The 17,129-nt window shown below is 41.9% G+C and overlaps 1 long non-coding RNA gene across 1 annotated transcript; it reads right to left on the bottom strand.

The window, feature by feature from the left end:
• Nucleotides 1-699: 699 nt before the first annotated feature.
• On the bottom strand, nucleotides 700-17,075 carry LOC115099434. The gene is made up of 3 exons (XR_003858775.1): nucleotides 16,653-17,075; nucleotides 3,542-3,639; nucleotides 700-2,071 (listed from the first exon to the last, which is right to left on the bottom strand). It is a non-coding gene; the product is annotated as an uncharacterized LOC115099434 (long non-coding RNA).
• Between the last annotated feature and the right edge of the window lie 54 nt (nucleotides 17,076-17,129).

Raw genomic sequence — 17,129 nt, 5'->3', positions numbered from 1 at the left:
TCTTTTTATGCTCATCTACCCATAGTAGAAGGAATATAACTGGGCCTATTGGACGGGCTAGTTAGTGTTTATCTGCAGTTGTTGCTTGGCTGATTCCATCTATCCTAGCTCTTTGGAGGATGGAGCACAAAGCTACACCTCTTTCAAAGACCTGTAGACTCTGATCCAACACTCTGGGCCTTAAAAGTCAGCATTAACTCATTAGGTCCCAGTGTCTTATTTAGAGGATAGATTCTTAAAACATTTGGGACATAATGGGTTAAGATTTTAAATTTGACTCACCACACAATGGGGAGACAGTGCAATTCTTTTAGCACCAAGCTTATTTGCTCACAGTATTTGTACCCCAAAATTATTCTAGCCACTATATTGTGATTTAGTTGAAGTTCATGAGTGGATGTAGACAGCAAACCTATTTACAGGAAGTTGCAGTAATTTAAACTAGATAAACCAAGGCTGGCAAGACCATTTGTAAGCCTGAAGATTGCAAGAAAGGTCTCAACAGATGTTTTGAGCAAAGTTGCAAGAACACATTACTAGGTTCTGCAGTTATATGTGCCTCCATATTTCATTTTGCATCCATCAGAACTCACAGATTTCTCATCTCAGTCTTTTTATTTTTTATTTATTCATATTTTCAAATATATTTCAAGAAACACTTGAATTGCAATCCTTTAGAGACAAAAAAAAATGTCTCGCATAATACAAGTCCTCAATAATGGGAATTCCAATATCACAACTTCAGGAAATAACGTATAACACCATTATAAGGGGAAAAAAACCTAGCAAAAAGAAACTGAGAGGCCAATAATTATGAACGAACATCATTAAATAGACATTCAAGTCCTAACTAAGCATTAGGAGAAGAACAAGAAACAGAGAAAAATGTATTACTCAGAAAAGCAGACAATTGTGATGGTAAAAAAAAAAGTATAGGAGTCATTCTGATGTTTAATTAATACATTTACAAGGGAACTTTAAAATAAAAAAAACTTCCCAACTCCAAAACCTTAGGTCTTAATAATAGAAACTGCCTCCTCCTTTTCTGAGTCTGCTTTGCCAAGTCTGGATAAGGACGAACTTTCAAATTCAAAAAAGGTTCCAAACAATGGCAAAAAAACATTTTAAGAATCCAATCTCTGTCCGACTCCATAAGGAAGGAAACAATCAAAGTTGCTGGTTTAACCAAATCCTTCTGAGAGGTTTCCAAAATAGCAGAAATATCTAGATGGGACTTTTCAATTGGAGAAAGAACCTGTACATGATTTTGATCCGCAGTTCCTTTCTTAAAAGGTGATATGTAATAGACTCTTGAAACAAGTGGAAATGCTTGATCTGGAATTTTTAGAATATCTACCAAATATGTCTTCCATATTTCTTTAGGAGCAATCAGTGGATCTTTGGGGAAATTAATAAATTGTAGGTTCCTCCCCGATACTTGATTTTCCAAATGTTTCAATTTAGAAGTAAGCAGTTGATTTTCCTTTAACATAGTCTGTTGTAAATCTATTATATTGCCATGATCTTTTTTTAGAGTAACATACGTATTTTTATTAGCAAAAATCTCAGTTTCCACAATTTTTAAATGCCTATACAAGACACCCAGATAACTAATCACTGGCTTTATCTAGTTAGAAATATTATTATTCAAGGCCTGGACAGCGTCCCATATTACATCTAAAGTGATTATGGCAGGTCTTACCAACACTGTTGTCTGAACAGTGGGTAACTCAAATGTATCTTCTCCCAATCGCCTGAAAGCAGTGCTGCCTATAATATCCCCCTGCATGTCCGAGGTCTTTGGTCAGCTCTGGGGCACTTTTCGTTTGATCCGCGATCGCAATACAGTTCCTGGCATCTTCAGCGACTTTTGCCAGTGTCAATCCCCGCAGCAAGGTCCAATGCACGCGCCTCCGCTGGATTTGCAGGGGCAGATCGTTCCTCCCAACTGACCTCCAGCGAGTCAAGTCCCGGAGCTAAGCCTCCCCGGCTTACATGGGCGTCCATCGGGCCCGGCACAACAGTCAAAGGAGAAGCGGATTCTGCCTCTCACTGTCTGGCTCTTCTTTTCCTGCCAGAGTGAGGCATAATAAAACCAATTCAGAGAAACAACGGAGCAAGCTCAGGTACATCTAGCTAGTTCGGCCATCTTGGAATCCCCCCTCAGTCTTTATTAACAAAACATTATCTGGTAGCATATGTAAATGTAAGTTGGAGGCTTCTCTTCCATTTACCCATAAAGACTCAGTCTTTTTAGGGTTTAGACTTAACTAATTTGCTTTCAGCCAAGAGCTCACAGCCTGCAGACAGACACTCAGTCAGGATCCTGACTGTATTTACCTTATCAGAGGTCAAAGGTGAGAACAGCTGAACATCAGGTATCCTTAGGTTCTCATCAATCTGTATGGCATGCTCTCCCTTCTGGTGTACCTCAAGGCTCTGCCCTATCTGCCACTTTGTTCAACATCTGTCTTAGTCCTCTTTGTCACCTTTTGGCAGGCCTTGGGTGTGGATATCATCGGCGTATAGTCTGAGGTGTACCCTCAGACTATACGCCGATGATATCCAGTTCTTTTTTCCCCTTAAAACCAAATGGGATCAATCTGTAAAATTTCCATCAATCCGTCTTTCTGCAGTTCAACAATGGCTGTGTTCCAATAAACTCTCACTTAATCAAAACGAAATTCTTGTTCTTTCTAGGTTCCCAGTCACTGCTTTATCTTCTCATATTGTGATTAACGATGGTCAGTTACCAATCTGGCATCATTATTGATTCTTCTCTCTCTGTGCAGCCACATATCACCTCACTTTCACACTTACTTTTGTTTAAGCTACATCTCCTCAAACATCGCAAACCTTTACTTGAGCCCTTTGATTTTTGCACAGTTTTGCAATCATTTCTCTTCTCTAGCTTAGATTACTGCAACTCTCTCTTCACTGGCCTTTCTGTTCATACCATTCGACCACTTCAGATACTTCAAAATGCTGCAGCCCATCTCTTATCAAACATTCCGATTTGTGAACTCAATACTCCAGTTCTCCAATCTCTACTTGGCTACCTATTCCTTACCGAATTCAATATAAACTTGCAATGACCATTCATAATATGTTAAACAATATATCATCTCCTTGGATTTCCTCCACATTGAAGCTCTACACTCCCTCTCGTTCTCTGCTTTCCTCTAGTCAAGACGTCCTAGATATTCCGTCGGCAAGGCTTGCTCACCTTGAGGAAACCAGGGAATGGGCCTTCTCTACTGCTGCTCCCACCTTTTAGAATTCTCTTCCTCCAGACTTGAGAAGGCTCAAAGCTCCAAACATTTTTTAAAAATCCCTCAAGCCGTACCTTTTAAGCTGACATTTAACATCACATAGCCTTTTGGGGTTTTTTTTTAATGATTTTATATGATTTTTATATAAGTTTGTGACTGATATTTGTGTATGTTTTTATTGTACCCCACCCTGAACTATGGATGGGTGGGTTATAAATATTTAAAATAAATAATAAATAAACAGAATAAGAAACGTTGAACTGCCTCACAGTTTTGTTCAGCGAATAAAGATATGTTGACATGTCCTTCCCTGTTGCGGAAATGTTGCTTCACGTCTCCGGAGTTCTGTCCCACTGCAAAGAGTTTCCTGTTAACCAAAGAGAATAACAATCATGACTAAGACAGCAATAACTGATTCACATTTACCCATTCTGTTCCATTCATTAGTTCACAGACCTCTATCATATCCCCCCAGCCATCTCTTCTTCAAGCTGTACTGCTGTAACCTCTTTATCTTTTCCGGTTATTTTTATTGCCTTTCTCTGTATCTCTTCCAGCTCAGCTATATCTTTTTTGATATGGGGTGACAAGAGTTAGGGTTCGACAAATTATGGAATTTCAATTTTTATATAGACGCACAGTGTGAGAAAGATGGTATTTCCTACCCCTTCCATGATGACAAAATAGCCGTCTTTGCAATTGACAAAGCTATAGAAATAATGCGCTTCCCCCCTCTCAGTAGCATATTTCCTCTGTCTAACAACCCATGATAAATAAGTTTAGCAGGCCAGGACACAGAGCAGTTCAACACTTTGCCTACAAAACAAAATATTTTGTTTCAAAAAAAATCTCACTAATGATGTCTTGAGCCCAGTGTTGATCTGTTGGCTTAGTTAGAAGAAAAAAAAACCATTTTGAAACTGAAAGATAATTTTTGTATTCCTTTTTAGGCTACAGCACTACCTTATGGTTCCTCGGTCACACAGGGTACAGAATGATTACAGCAGCACAAGCCTCTTGATAGCAAGCATGGGAGATCTTTCTCTACAATTCTGTCCAAGCTCTCTCCTTCGCTTCTTGTTGGAGAAATTCCTCTCTGCACCTGTCCTTCATAGACATAAGTGATTCTGTATTCCATGAAACAATATCCCTCTAGCTCTGCTGCACTATCATCCCCGCAGGAAGCCCTGTCAACAAAATGGTGCTGAGCTGCAAATGAAAGTGTACCATGCAAGATTGTCCCAAAAAGAAGCTGAGAATCAAAAGCAACCCGGAGGAGGGTTTGGTTTTCTTATTACTGAAGCCGCCACCCATCCTACAATGACTTAAGATTAGTCCTACTGCCACAAAAACGTGTGAGCTCTCAGTGTAAGAACTGAGAAATATAGAAAGCTAGTGAAAAATAATTTGGGATTTTCACTGTTTGTATGCTAAATCAAAGTTGCATGAAGTGAATGGAAAAGGTGAGTTCCAAGTGGTAAAGATATTTATAAAATATGCAAAAAAAAAAAGAAAGAAAGAAAAAATACTGCACGGAATAATATGAAGAAACCCCCTAGGTCTCCACTAGCTCAGTGTTGTGACCCGGAGGGAGTCGCCACAGTGGTAAAGAGGAGCGACGGACGCAACACTCAGACTTTGTAGTTTGTAAATTGTTGCTCATCCGGTGCCCGATTAGTTCTCTGAGAACCGTCAGATTGGGCATGGGGAGGAGGCTTTCGGGCACCGGATGAGCAACAATAACAGATTTGCTTGAAATAGAGTTTTTAAAAAAAGTTTAAAAGAAATAATTCCTAGCGCCTCTTTTTTGATGGAAGCGGCGGCTGTCAGCGAGTTTGACAGCCGACACTCAATTTTGCCGGCGTCGCTTCTCAAACCCGCTGACAGCCACAGGTTCGGAAACCGGACGCCGGCAAAATTGAGCGTCCGGTTTTCAAGCCTCGGGCCCATTTTAAATTTTTTTTTTTAACTTTTGGGGCCTCTGACTTAATATCGCCATGATATTAAGATGGAGGGTGCACAGAAAAGCAGTTTTTACTGCTTTTCTGTGCACTTCCCCGGTGCCGGCAGAAATTAACGCCTACCTTTGGGTAAGCGCTAATTTCTTAAAGTAAAATGTGCGGCTTAGCTGCACATTTTACTTACTGTATCGCGCGGGAATGACTAATAGGGCCATCAACATGCATTTGCATGTTGCGGGCGCTATTACTTTCGGGGGGGGGGGGGGGGGTGTTTGGACACGTGTTTTCGACGCGCTATTACCCCTTACTGAATAAGTGCACTCCACCGGAGCACACTGTATTGTATCGGCCTGAATGTTACTAAATGGAGGTAGGGGGAGGTGAGTTAATGATTAAAAAAATCGAAGTTGCTAAGAGGCAACATGGAGAGTGTCTGATTAGTAAAATATGAAACCACCACCCTTCCTCACAATAATTAAGTGGTTACAAACATTTGGTAGTAAACAAATATATAAAATAGAGAATACGGCAATAACATTTGATTAAGGAGATCTATATATACCAGATGATTTCTTGGGGTTACCTGAATTGCGTTGGACATTAATTAAAGAGTACCGGATGATTGATTTTGGAGGTTTATGTTACAGTAAAGATTGATGTGGAACACCTCACTTGAATATCCAGTGCAGAGATGGTATAGAAAAGGCAGAGATGGTATAGAGAAAGCAGTAACTCTGAATACACCTTGAGAGACAGAGAGCGAGAGAGAGAGCAAGAGACTTTTCCCCTGCTATGCTTTCGGCCCTGGAGGTTCATTCTTCAATCTCCACTGAAAGAATTCATGCCGCAGGGTGAAAGGACTGGTGACCATGAACTGGGACCCTTGTACCCAATTTGGCTATAAAACCTGAAGCAGGAGTCTCCAGATTTACAGTAAATAGGTTGTATACAGTTAAATGTGACATGGCTAAAATGCTTTGCGGGCTAAATTTGAACCAGCTTGTACTCACAATGAATTGTCAAATTTATTTTATTCTGAAGTAACTGAGAATTGTCAAGAAAAGATTTTAGCATATGATGAGAGTGGAGCTCTTTGTTCTTGTGGCATTTTTATGGACTGGTTCACACCATGCAATGCTTTGCTCGTCAATGTGTCCATTGGTTGTTTTCATACATGCAGAAAATATTTCCTTTAGAAGGGTGAGGGGAGGGCAATTAGCAAGTTCTCTGATTATATGAATAGTTTAGGCAGCCCAATTAGAGAGCGAGACAGAGAGCAAAACATGCATGAATTACCTTGATGTTGTGATGACAGTAGATGATAAACTGATTTACGCTGAGTTATACAGAACAGTCATGGTCGGAGACTCTGTGATAGGCGCCTGAATCTTCCATCCAAATCGGTTTAAGAAAGGAATTCTGCCCTAAACCTCCCACACTCCCAAGCGATTCTTATTAAAAGAATTGTTAGTGTTGCAACTGACCTCACTTGATACCATGATTAATATATTCGTAGAAAAAGGCTACAACATAGATATGCTTAATAATGCCAGAAGAAAAGGGGGCTGTGCCTCAGAGAGAGACACTGGAAAAGTTTGAACATGGGAAATCTATCACGGCTGTGAAAGATTTTGAGATGGAGTCAGAGTGTGTGATACGATGCCTGAAGACAGTCAAGCAGGCATATGTATATTGAAGTGCTACACTCACTATTGTTTGGAAGCGGTTCTATATTGGAGAGACCCGAGGACTACAGTCAAGCTGATATGTGAATAGAGTGAGAAATAAAGAGAGTGATTGTGAAAGTTCATGATATATGAAGTGACACAATACTATGTAATGGACCCATTGAGTATGAATATGTATGCTAGATTTTAAAAGAAACCACATCCCTGAAGAAGCCCTAAGTGTCAGGGCAAAACGAGGCTCTCGTTGGACAAGATCAATTTACAGCAGGACTAGACTAATTTACAGTAGTATAAGAGCAATTAACATCATATGTTTAAAAGTATATGGGGAATAAGTGTGTCAAATATGTATTAAAAAATGATGTATTTAGTATTGTAATTGCATTAGATGCAAAGGAATTTCTAGCACTTTATATATTTTATGTATAGCATGAGTGGGGAATGAATGAGATATGTGTGGTATGAATGAAGGTATTTAAGGGTAAAGCATGAGTGTGATTTTAGAGTGTTTTGGTAAGGGTCCGAGTAGATAACATAAGAACAGTCAAATTGAATGTATTTATAAGAAATATTTTGTCAATAAATGATAATTAAATGTGGATAATGACTTTAGGACCGCTGATTTGTGGTGTGATATATATTTAGTTTTCGGAGGGCATGCAGGTGTGTTGACCATAGAAGAAAAGGTGAAGCAGTTAGGGGAGTTGATCCTTTAGAAACAAGCGTGGCCAGACTATGAGCTGCCACGTGTAGGACCTGCTGAGAGGATTGGCTGGATCAGGTCTTCCATTTCCCCGGGTCGGCCAGGGCTCAGCTGGTGATGCTGCGGAGGCAGCCTTCACAGCCCCTGGCGGGGGACACGCCATGGTCATTGCACCCCAGTGGCCGGATTTAGGGCTCGTGTTTGAACAGTTCCCAAAGGAGCCCTAGAGCATTGACCATTGGCCAAGGACTGATGATGTGATGACTGGCTAAGTGAGGTGGAAGAGGAAGAAAAAAACAAATCCCTGGGTAGTTATGAAAAAAGGCTCGTAACACCGTAGCCCAGGTCCAATTGAGCTAGAAGCCAGGAGGAGCAGGAGGAAAATTCTGGGCAACAAAAAAAAGAGAAAGAAGCAAAGTCAGAGAGGAAAGAATGAGGTTATTAAAAGTTGTTTCTCTTTCAGAACGTACAACAGCCTCAATGCATAGTCATCATCGTCACAAGATGTTAAAACATTGGCACATTCTGAGTTCTGACCCTGAAGACCTGTGATTTACCGCCAGCGTTTGCACAGCATGGGGAATTAAATCTTCATGAAAGACTGATTAATGCAAACCCGATGGATGAATCTGGACCTAAAACCTTTTGGGATTGTAAAAGACCAGCTGGCTTCAGATGCCGTGGATGTGCATTGTGTAATCCCATGACCACAGGTAACTCTCTTAACCATCCAAGCACAGATAAATAATTCCAGACGGGACACAGAATCATGTGTGAGAGGGGTTTATGCTGCGCATATGTTAATGTGCCCCGGCGATCTGTGCGAAGCTGGCAGAAGCGAGAGAGAACTGGGAGTGTGTGTCTGTGAATGTAAAGGGACCGATTCACTAAAGACTGCTAATAATTAGTGCGTACACCATCGACAGGATTGCAAACGTCTTTGTGAAAACCCTGCACTAACTCCAGCACATGCTTGCATGCAAAAAAATTAGCAAGCAGGCACATGCAAAATATGCAAACAAAATGCCAATGAGCTCAAAGGGTCCCAGTAAATTTATACTTGGTAAAGGTTAGAGGCTAAATGTTAGCATGCCGGCGGAGACCTGTCGGCTAACATTTAACCCTGGAAGGAACCTGAGGTCCTCCTGCTCCAGGACAAAAGCTCCCCTTTCAGGTATCCCAGCCTCCCGATCAAAGACTGCTATCCTCCTGGGAGTATCCCCCAATCTCCCCATCCACCAAAGAGGGGTTGCTCCAGGGATTCCCTCCACCCCAATCCCCTCCTCCCAATTCTCAAAACTAAATCCCTTCCTGTGGTATCTCCCCACCCCCCATTACAAGAAGGGCCTTCTGTCTCTCATCGGAGGAGTCTTTCTTCTTCGTGCTTCATTTTCTCCGTCTTTCTTGGTTTCCTAAATATGGCGATAGCTGTTCAGCTTACTTGGTCATTAACCAGGCTTCCCACCAAGCAGACTGACAACAGCTATTTTCTCTCTCTCTTGCTGAACTGTTTTCATACACTTTTGCTGAAAAATTGCAACTATCTTATTACACAAATTGGCAGCCACAGCAACACACAATCTAAGGCTTAGAACATTTTAGAACACTTTCAGGGACTAAAATACAAATGTCACATCGACCAGAGTTGTTTCAGAGCCGAGATAAGTTGTTTATACTCTTTGGCCTTTACTGAAGGTTTTTTGGTCCACAGCATAATAATTTTACCCTGGCTGTTCCAGCTCTGCTTTTCAGTTATTTTTTCAGATATAATTTCCGTTAACCCTTTCAGTCCCACAAAGGGTCTATGCAGGGTTTACCACACCTAGAACAGGGTTACCAAGTCAATGAAATTGTATTTATTAATAGCCTGTCATAATTTTTACTGACAACTTTTTTTTTTTTTTTTTTTTACAGTACCACATTTTACCATCACCATATTGGACTTTCTATGCCCAGATTCACCCCTGCAGTGGCCGTCTTCAGGACTATGTTCCAGTCAAAGGACTTCTGCAACAGATTTCTACCAGGCTGTGCACGAGGCCCAGTTAAGGCCGCTTAGCTCGGTTTTCTTCTCTTCATATATCCACTGATCTTTGCTGTCCAGCCAGGCCAGGACCTACCTGCCCAGCAATCGCAAGGACAATTGCAGAGATGCAGACTGTTTCTGAGAAGTTATGGGACCCTTCCATTATGTTTCAGTCAGGAGCCACTCTTGCTTCCCACGGCACTGCACCTGGTGGCGGTCACAGGCAGCCTGCGCAGAAGATGCAGAGCACCAGAATCACGTATGCGGAAGCTGAGGTGTGTCCCCTGGTTGCAACGTGCCGCTACCTCGCAGAAGCCGAGCTCTCAGCGCTGCAGATGCAGGCCCAAGGTACAGGCCCCATCACTCATGATTTTTTTTTTACTGATTAAATTACTTTTTACGAATTCCATGTTTTTTGACTTCTTTTTTGCGGACTATTAATAAATTCATTGATGGTTGGCAACCCTGCATTAGTGAGACCCAATCTCAAATACTGTGCTCAACTTTGAATGAAAGCAGTTCAAGAAAGGCTTCTGAAATGGTTCAGCGACAGCAACACAAACCTTACTCAGGGAGACTTAAGTCTAGGGCTACCCAAACTGTGGCTCAGGATCGCACACGAGGTCATGAAACACTCAGGTGGAGTCACAAGTGCTGCAAATGGCAGCACTCTGCGGCTGCCAGCGGCATTAGCAAGGGGCAGCAGCACACGCTCTCACATGAGTTTCTGTGGTAACAGGAAACCCTGCTTGAGAAGGACCACAGTAGGGGCCTGTGGGATTGCACTGGCTCACAGGCCCCAGGCTGACTCTCATTACTAACGCTGCTGCCACTTTCAGATCTCTGTTCAGGCTTAGGGCCAATAATGCCGGCAAGGGGAGGGCTGAGTGTGCACAGGGCCAGCGGAGATTTCCCCTGCTCCTCTCTCCTCACCCAACACTGAACCCAGCCAAGAGAAAAAGGTTGCCCCTGTCATTAGTTGCTCTCTCTTCCCAATGGTTGTCATCCAGATCTGGCCCAGCACCCAAAGGAAAATGCTGCTGCTTACCCTGCCCAGAGATATGGTTAGAGAAGGGACGACTCGGTGAGAGATTGAGAGAGGATCAGCTGGGGGGAGATGAGGGGAGAAAGGAATACTTGGGGGTGAAAAAGAGGAGATGGGGATGAAAGTGAGGGAAAAAAAATACCCACTGCTATAGCAGTGTAGATGGGAACAATTGGGCAGATATGATGGTCTGTCATCTACCATGTTACAATGTTGATTTGATTGTTCCCATTAATGTAGATACCACATTCTTCACCAATTTCTTTCAGATTTCATATAGCATATTTATGTAATGTATGCTGAACGAGGCTCCATTATTAATTATCTCACATCAGAAAACGTTTGGAAAAGAAATGCACAATGATCTGTTTGCACTAGATGTATACCAGATATCACCGAGGGGGTGGAGATCCAAGGAAATACTACTGAATCTTAGAATGATGTCTGTATGATAGATTTAGCATTAGAACATAAGACTTGCCATACTGGGTCAGACCAAAGGTCCATCAAGCTCAGCATCCTGTTTCCAGCAGTGGCCAAGCCAGGTCACAATTCCCTGGCAGTGGATTTCTGCAATTCTACCTGAAAAATGGTTAATGGACTTTTCTTCCAGGAACTTGTCCAAACTATTTTTAAATGCAGCTACACTAATAACTTTCACCACATCGTCTGGCAATAAATTCCAGTGCTTAATTATGCATGGAGTAAGAAAATATTTTCTCTTATTAGTTTTAAATGTATTAACCTAGTAACTTCATTGTGTTTTCCCTGTTCTTTGTGAAAGAGTAAACAATTGATTAAGAACATAAGAACATAAGATATTGTTTCGCTGGAGGTGGACCCTTGGCCTGGTGCAGGATTGGTACGGCCCTCAGGTCGGACCCAGAGAACACCTGCCACCAGGAAGCGGAGCACACGAGGAGACAGAGGCTAGCTGGAGCTTCCCCAATAACAGCCCTGGGTTTCCGCAGGTTAAGCCCTTGTGTACCCGGACCGCCTGGACTTAGGTGGGCCTCAGATGGTCTCCCGGAGAGGTAGCGGAGGGGTGTGCCCACCACGAGCAAGGGTGCGCGGCTGATGTAGAGATGATGGGCCAGACCCGAACTGGAAGCTCCGGAGACCTCAGGGAGGTAACAGTTCAGGAAGGTTCTCCAAGCGAGGCAGGCAGCGCCTGCGGGTCTAGTCATGTGAAGGCCGCGGATGGATTCCAAGCAGGCTGGTCTGGTAGCCTCAGTAGGCCAGAAGAGAGTGTCCGAGTGAAGCGCAAGGGTCAGAGCCAGAGAATCAGTCCAGAAGTGGTCAGCCAAAGCAGGGGTCAAATACCAAGGTCAGTCCGAGCGTAGTCAAGGCAAGCGAGGGTCGGTTCCAGGCAGCAGATGAAGAGAATGGTCAGGCAGGCAGTGGTCAGTTCCAGGCAGCAGACAAGAGAGTAGTCAGACAGGCAGAGGTCAGTACCAGAGATCAGTCCGAGGAGGTACTACCTGAGTATGGATACAGGAACACATGGAGACTCGGGAACAAGGAGACACTGGAACACGGAGACACTGGAACAAGGAGAAGGTGGAGCAAGAAGACACTTGGAATGCAGGGTTAGGCAAGCTTACTACACCATGGTGTCGACCCGATTGCCAAGGCGAGATCCTGGGGACAGGGCCTCGCTATATATAGGGTTTTCAAGGATTGGTCAATCTGTGCCCCCATCGGTGTTCCCACGCTTGGCCCTTTAAATTGGAGCACCTCGGCCATGCGCACGCCTAGGGGCGGGATCGAGGCGTCCGAAAATGCAGACCGATGGGAGCTCCGCTGTGAGGCCTGCGGCATGGAGGAAGCTGGAGAGGGCTGTGGTGAGCGACGGGGACGGCGGGAGCTAGCAGCAGTGGCAAGACCGGAGCTAGTCGAGGGTAACGTGAGGTGAGCAGGCCCGGTCGTGGCACCCACGCTGCCGGGACGTGCAACAGACATGCCATACTGGGTCAGACCAAGGGTCCATCAAGCCCAGTATCCTGATTCCAACAGTGGCCAATCCAAGTCACAAGTACCTGGCAAGTACCCAAACATTAAATAAAGCTCAAGCTACTATTGCTTATTAATTAATATCAGTTTATGGATTTTTCCTCAATAAACTTATACAAACCTTTTATAAACCCAGTTACACTAACTGCTGTAACCACATCCTCTGGCAATGAATTCCAGAGCTTAACTATGTGCTGAGTGAAAAATAATTTTTCTTCGATTTGTTTTAAATGAGCTACTTGCTAACTTCATGGAATGCCCCCTAGTCCTTCTATTATCTGAGAGAATTAATAACTGATTAACATTAACTTGTTCAAATCCTTTTATAATTTTGTAGACCTCTATCATATCCCCCCTCATTTGTCTCTTCTCCAAACTGAACAACTCTAACTTCCTTAGACTTTCCTCATAGGGCAACTGTTCCATGCCCCTTATCATTTTGGTCGCCCTTCTCTGCATTTTCTCCAGTGCAACTATATCTTTTTTTGAGATGCAGAGACCAGAATTGCACACAGTATTCAAGATGCAGTCTCACCTTGGAGCGATACAGAGGCATTATGACAACCATCGTTTTATTTGCCATTCCTTTCCTAATAATTCTTATCATTTTGTTTGGTTTTTGATCACTACAGCACACTGAGCTGACAATTTCAATGTATTATCCACTATGAACAAGATAGAACCTAACATTGTGTAACTTCAGCAAGGACTATTTTTCCCTATATGCATCACCTTGCACTTATCCACATTAAATTTCATCTGCCATTTAGAAGCCCAATCTTCCAGTCTCGCAAGGTCCTCATGCAATTCATCACAATCTGCTTGAGATTTAACTACTCTGCATAATTTTGTGTCATCCACAAATTAATCACCTTACTTGTCGTACCCCTTTCCAGATCATTTATAAATATATTAAAAAGCATCGCTCCAAGTACAGACCCCTGAGGCACTCCATTGTTTACCTTTTTCCACTGTGAAAACTGATCATTTAATCCTACTCTGTTTCCTGTCTTTTAACCAGCTTGCAAGCTACAAAAGGACATTTCCTCCTATCCCATGACTTTTTAGTTTTCTTAGAAGCCTCTCATGAGGGACTTTGTCGAACGCCTTCTGAAAATCCAAATATTCCGCTTCTACCAGTTCAACTTTGTTCACATGTTTATTCACCCCTTCAAAAATATGTAGGAGATTTGTGAAGCAAGACTTCCCTTGGGTAAATCCACGCTGGCTGTGACCCATTAAACCATGTCTATCTAAATGTTTTGTGATTTTATTCATTATAACAGTTTCCATGATTTTTCCTGGCACTGAAGTCAAGCTCACCGGTCTATAGTTTTCAGGATCACCCTTGGAGCCCTTTTTAAATATCAGGATTACATTGGCCATATTCCAATCTTCAGGTACAATGGATGATTTTAATGACAGATTACAAATTAATTGAAATAGGTCTGAAATTTCATTTTTTTTTTGCATAGAATTGAAATTTCATTTTTTAGTTCTTTCAGAATCCTGGAGTGTATACCATCTGGTCCAGGTGATTTACTACTCTTCAGTTTGTCAATCTGGCCTACAACATCTTCCAGGTTCACCGTGCTTTGGTTCATTTCATCTGAAACATTATCCTTGAAAACTATCTCCAGAACTGGTATCTCCCCCAACATCCTCTTCAGTAAATACCGAAGCAAAGAAATAATTGAATCTTTCTGCGATGGCCTTATCTTCCCTAAATGCCCCTTTAACCCCTCGATCATCTAGCAGTCCAACTGATTCCCTCACAGGCTTTCTGCTTCAGATATATTTTTAAAAGTTTATATTTTCAAATTCTCTCTTAGCCTGTCTTATCAATGTCTTACATTTAACTATCCAATGCTTATGCTTTATCCTATTCTCTTCTGATGGATCCTTCTTCTAATTTTTTCTTGATGCGTGGAATACACCTAGACTGTTTTTTTAAACTATTTTTCTCATTTTATCAAAGTTTCCCTTTTGAAAGTTTAGCACTAGAGCCGTGGATTTACTTACTGTCCCCCTTCCAGTCATTAATTCAAATCTGATCATATTATGATCACTATTGCCAAGCGGCCCCACCACCATTACCTCTCTCACCAAATCCTGCGCTCCACTCATGATTTTATAGCCCTCTATCATATCTCTCCTCAGCCATCTCTTCTCCAAGCTGAAAAGTCCGAACTTCTTTAGCCTTTCTTCATAGGGAAATTATTCCATCCACTTTATCATTTTTGTTGCCCTTCTCTGTACCTTTTCTAATTCTCTATATTTTGTTTGAGATGTGGTGTCGAGAACTGCACACAATACTGAAGATGAAGTCGCACCATGGATCAATACAAAGGCATTATGATAATCTCTATTTTATTTTCCATTCCTTTCCTAATAATCCCTAGTAGTATTCTGTTTGCTTTCTAGGCTGCTGCTGCACTCTGAGCAGAAAATGTCAATGTATTTTCAACAATGACACCTAGATCCTTTTCCTGAGTGGTGACTCCTAATGTGGAATCTTGCGTTATGTAGCTATAATTTGTGTTACTCTTCCCTAAGTGCATCACTATGCACTTGTCCACTTTAAATTTCATTTTCCATTTGCATGTCCAATCTCCTAGTTTTGCAAGAGACTCTTACAATTTCTCACAATCCCATTGTGATTTAACAACTTTGATCACCTCACTTCTTGTTCCCATTTCCAGGTTGTTTATAAATATATTAAAAATCAGTGTTCCCAGAACAGATCCCTGGGCCACTCCACTATTTGCCTTATTATATTAAGGTACAAATATATTGGCAGACACCATCTCCATAACTAATCTGATGTGGGAAAAAAAAATTTCTCAGAATACATACAGTGGTTAGAGCACATTTAGGACATGAAATAATAAACTTTTGAAAACATATAAAAGAACGTGCTTTCATTTTTTAATTAGAAAAACTTCAGTTTAAATGTAGAACACAGGAAGGAAAAGTCACTTGTTTGGAAAATAAAAAAAAAAATTGGGTGCAATGACAAAACTTACTATAGAAATCCCATAGATACCAAAACAATACAGAAAAAGAACCAGGCACTCAAGGCTGATCTTAGGAAAGTGTGGGGCTAGGGTTGCCAACTGGCTCCAGATTTCCAGGACAGTTTGATCCAGTCCTGATTTTACTCCCCTGCATGCAAGTACTTGATTTTCTTAGGGAATGCAATAAGGAAATCAGAATAAGTCCCAGCATGCAACAGGGTAAAACCTGGACAGGATCTACCTCTGCTGAAAATCTGGAGCCATTTGGCAACCCTATATGGGGCCCAGGGTGAATCAACTGCTGACAGGACCATTATAGTCTACCATGGTGATGCAGGGTCTGTCAAAGTGTGGGGCCCAGGTCAGTTGCCCCCCCGTTTGCCCTTCCCCCCCTCCCAAAGACAGCCCTGCAGGCACTCCAAATTACCATAAGTAATAGAAAAATGTTTATCCATAATGCAATGTGTCAGTCCTGGTATGGGACCTTCAGCAGTAAATGTCTAATGAACCTGAATGTAATCCACTTTGCAGTGTCACAAAAGGTGAAATATAAATATAAAAAAATATATTAAACCCTGATGAAGGACCCAAATTAGGACTGAAACATTGGGTTACAGATTAAATAAATGCAAACACTATAGTATGATATATCTTTGAATTTAAAATATACTGTGCGAATAGTTGGTGAACACCTTTAGTTAGATCATTTTTAAGGACAGCTCAGGAATGACACATTAAATGGGGCAAACACACTTTAAGGTAAAAAGTATTACAAATGGTTTCTTATATTATTTGGCTTGTAAAGGGGATGTAACTATCTTTTAATCATCCATTAAATTGAACAGGTGGATAGCAGGTATGCTCTTATGTACTCAAAATAATAGCTTTTAAAAGAAAACCAACAAAGTCGTTAAGTAGAGATGATACCTTTCTTCATGCAAGCTTTCGAGATGAGCAAGGTCTCTTCCTCGTTGAATGTTTCTACTTCTTTAAACCGTGACCTTGAAGTTGAATATAAAGATTCATAACTATTGCCGCACCTGCTTTTCCTTTGAAAGTCTGCAGACGTATCTAGACCAGACCGCGTTTGTAGACAGTAAGTATCAGCTCATTGGCAGAAGCACTGCACTTTGAAAAGACCTGATCACAAGCTGGGATGTGCGAATGCAAGATGCTTGCTGATTGTTTTAAATGACTCTTGTTTTAATTGTGATCGTTCATTTTAAATATTCGCTTTCTTTTACTTGTGCACAAGGACAAGGACTTTGCATGGCTGAGAGGGGCAGCTACCGGCCTGTGCTCCAGGACCGTGGTGGAGAGGCCGTCCCGGTGAAGGGAGGTCAGGGGTGAAGTCACAGTTTAGTGAACCCGAGTCTGCAAATAAACTAATCATTGACTTCACCG

This window comes from Rhinatrema bivittatum, chromosome 9, assembly GCF_901001135.1.
Source record: "Rhinatrema bivittatum chromosome 9, aRhiBiv1.1, whole genome shotgun sequence".
In the NCBI taxonomy this organism is placed as follows: Eukaryota; Metazoa; Chordata; class Amphibia; order Gymnophiona; family Rhinatrematidae; genus Rhinatrema; species Rhinatrema bivittatum.
This window is presented reverse-complemented; position numbering and strand designations above follow the sequence as displayed.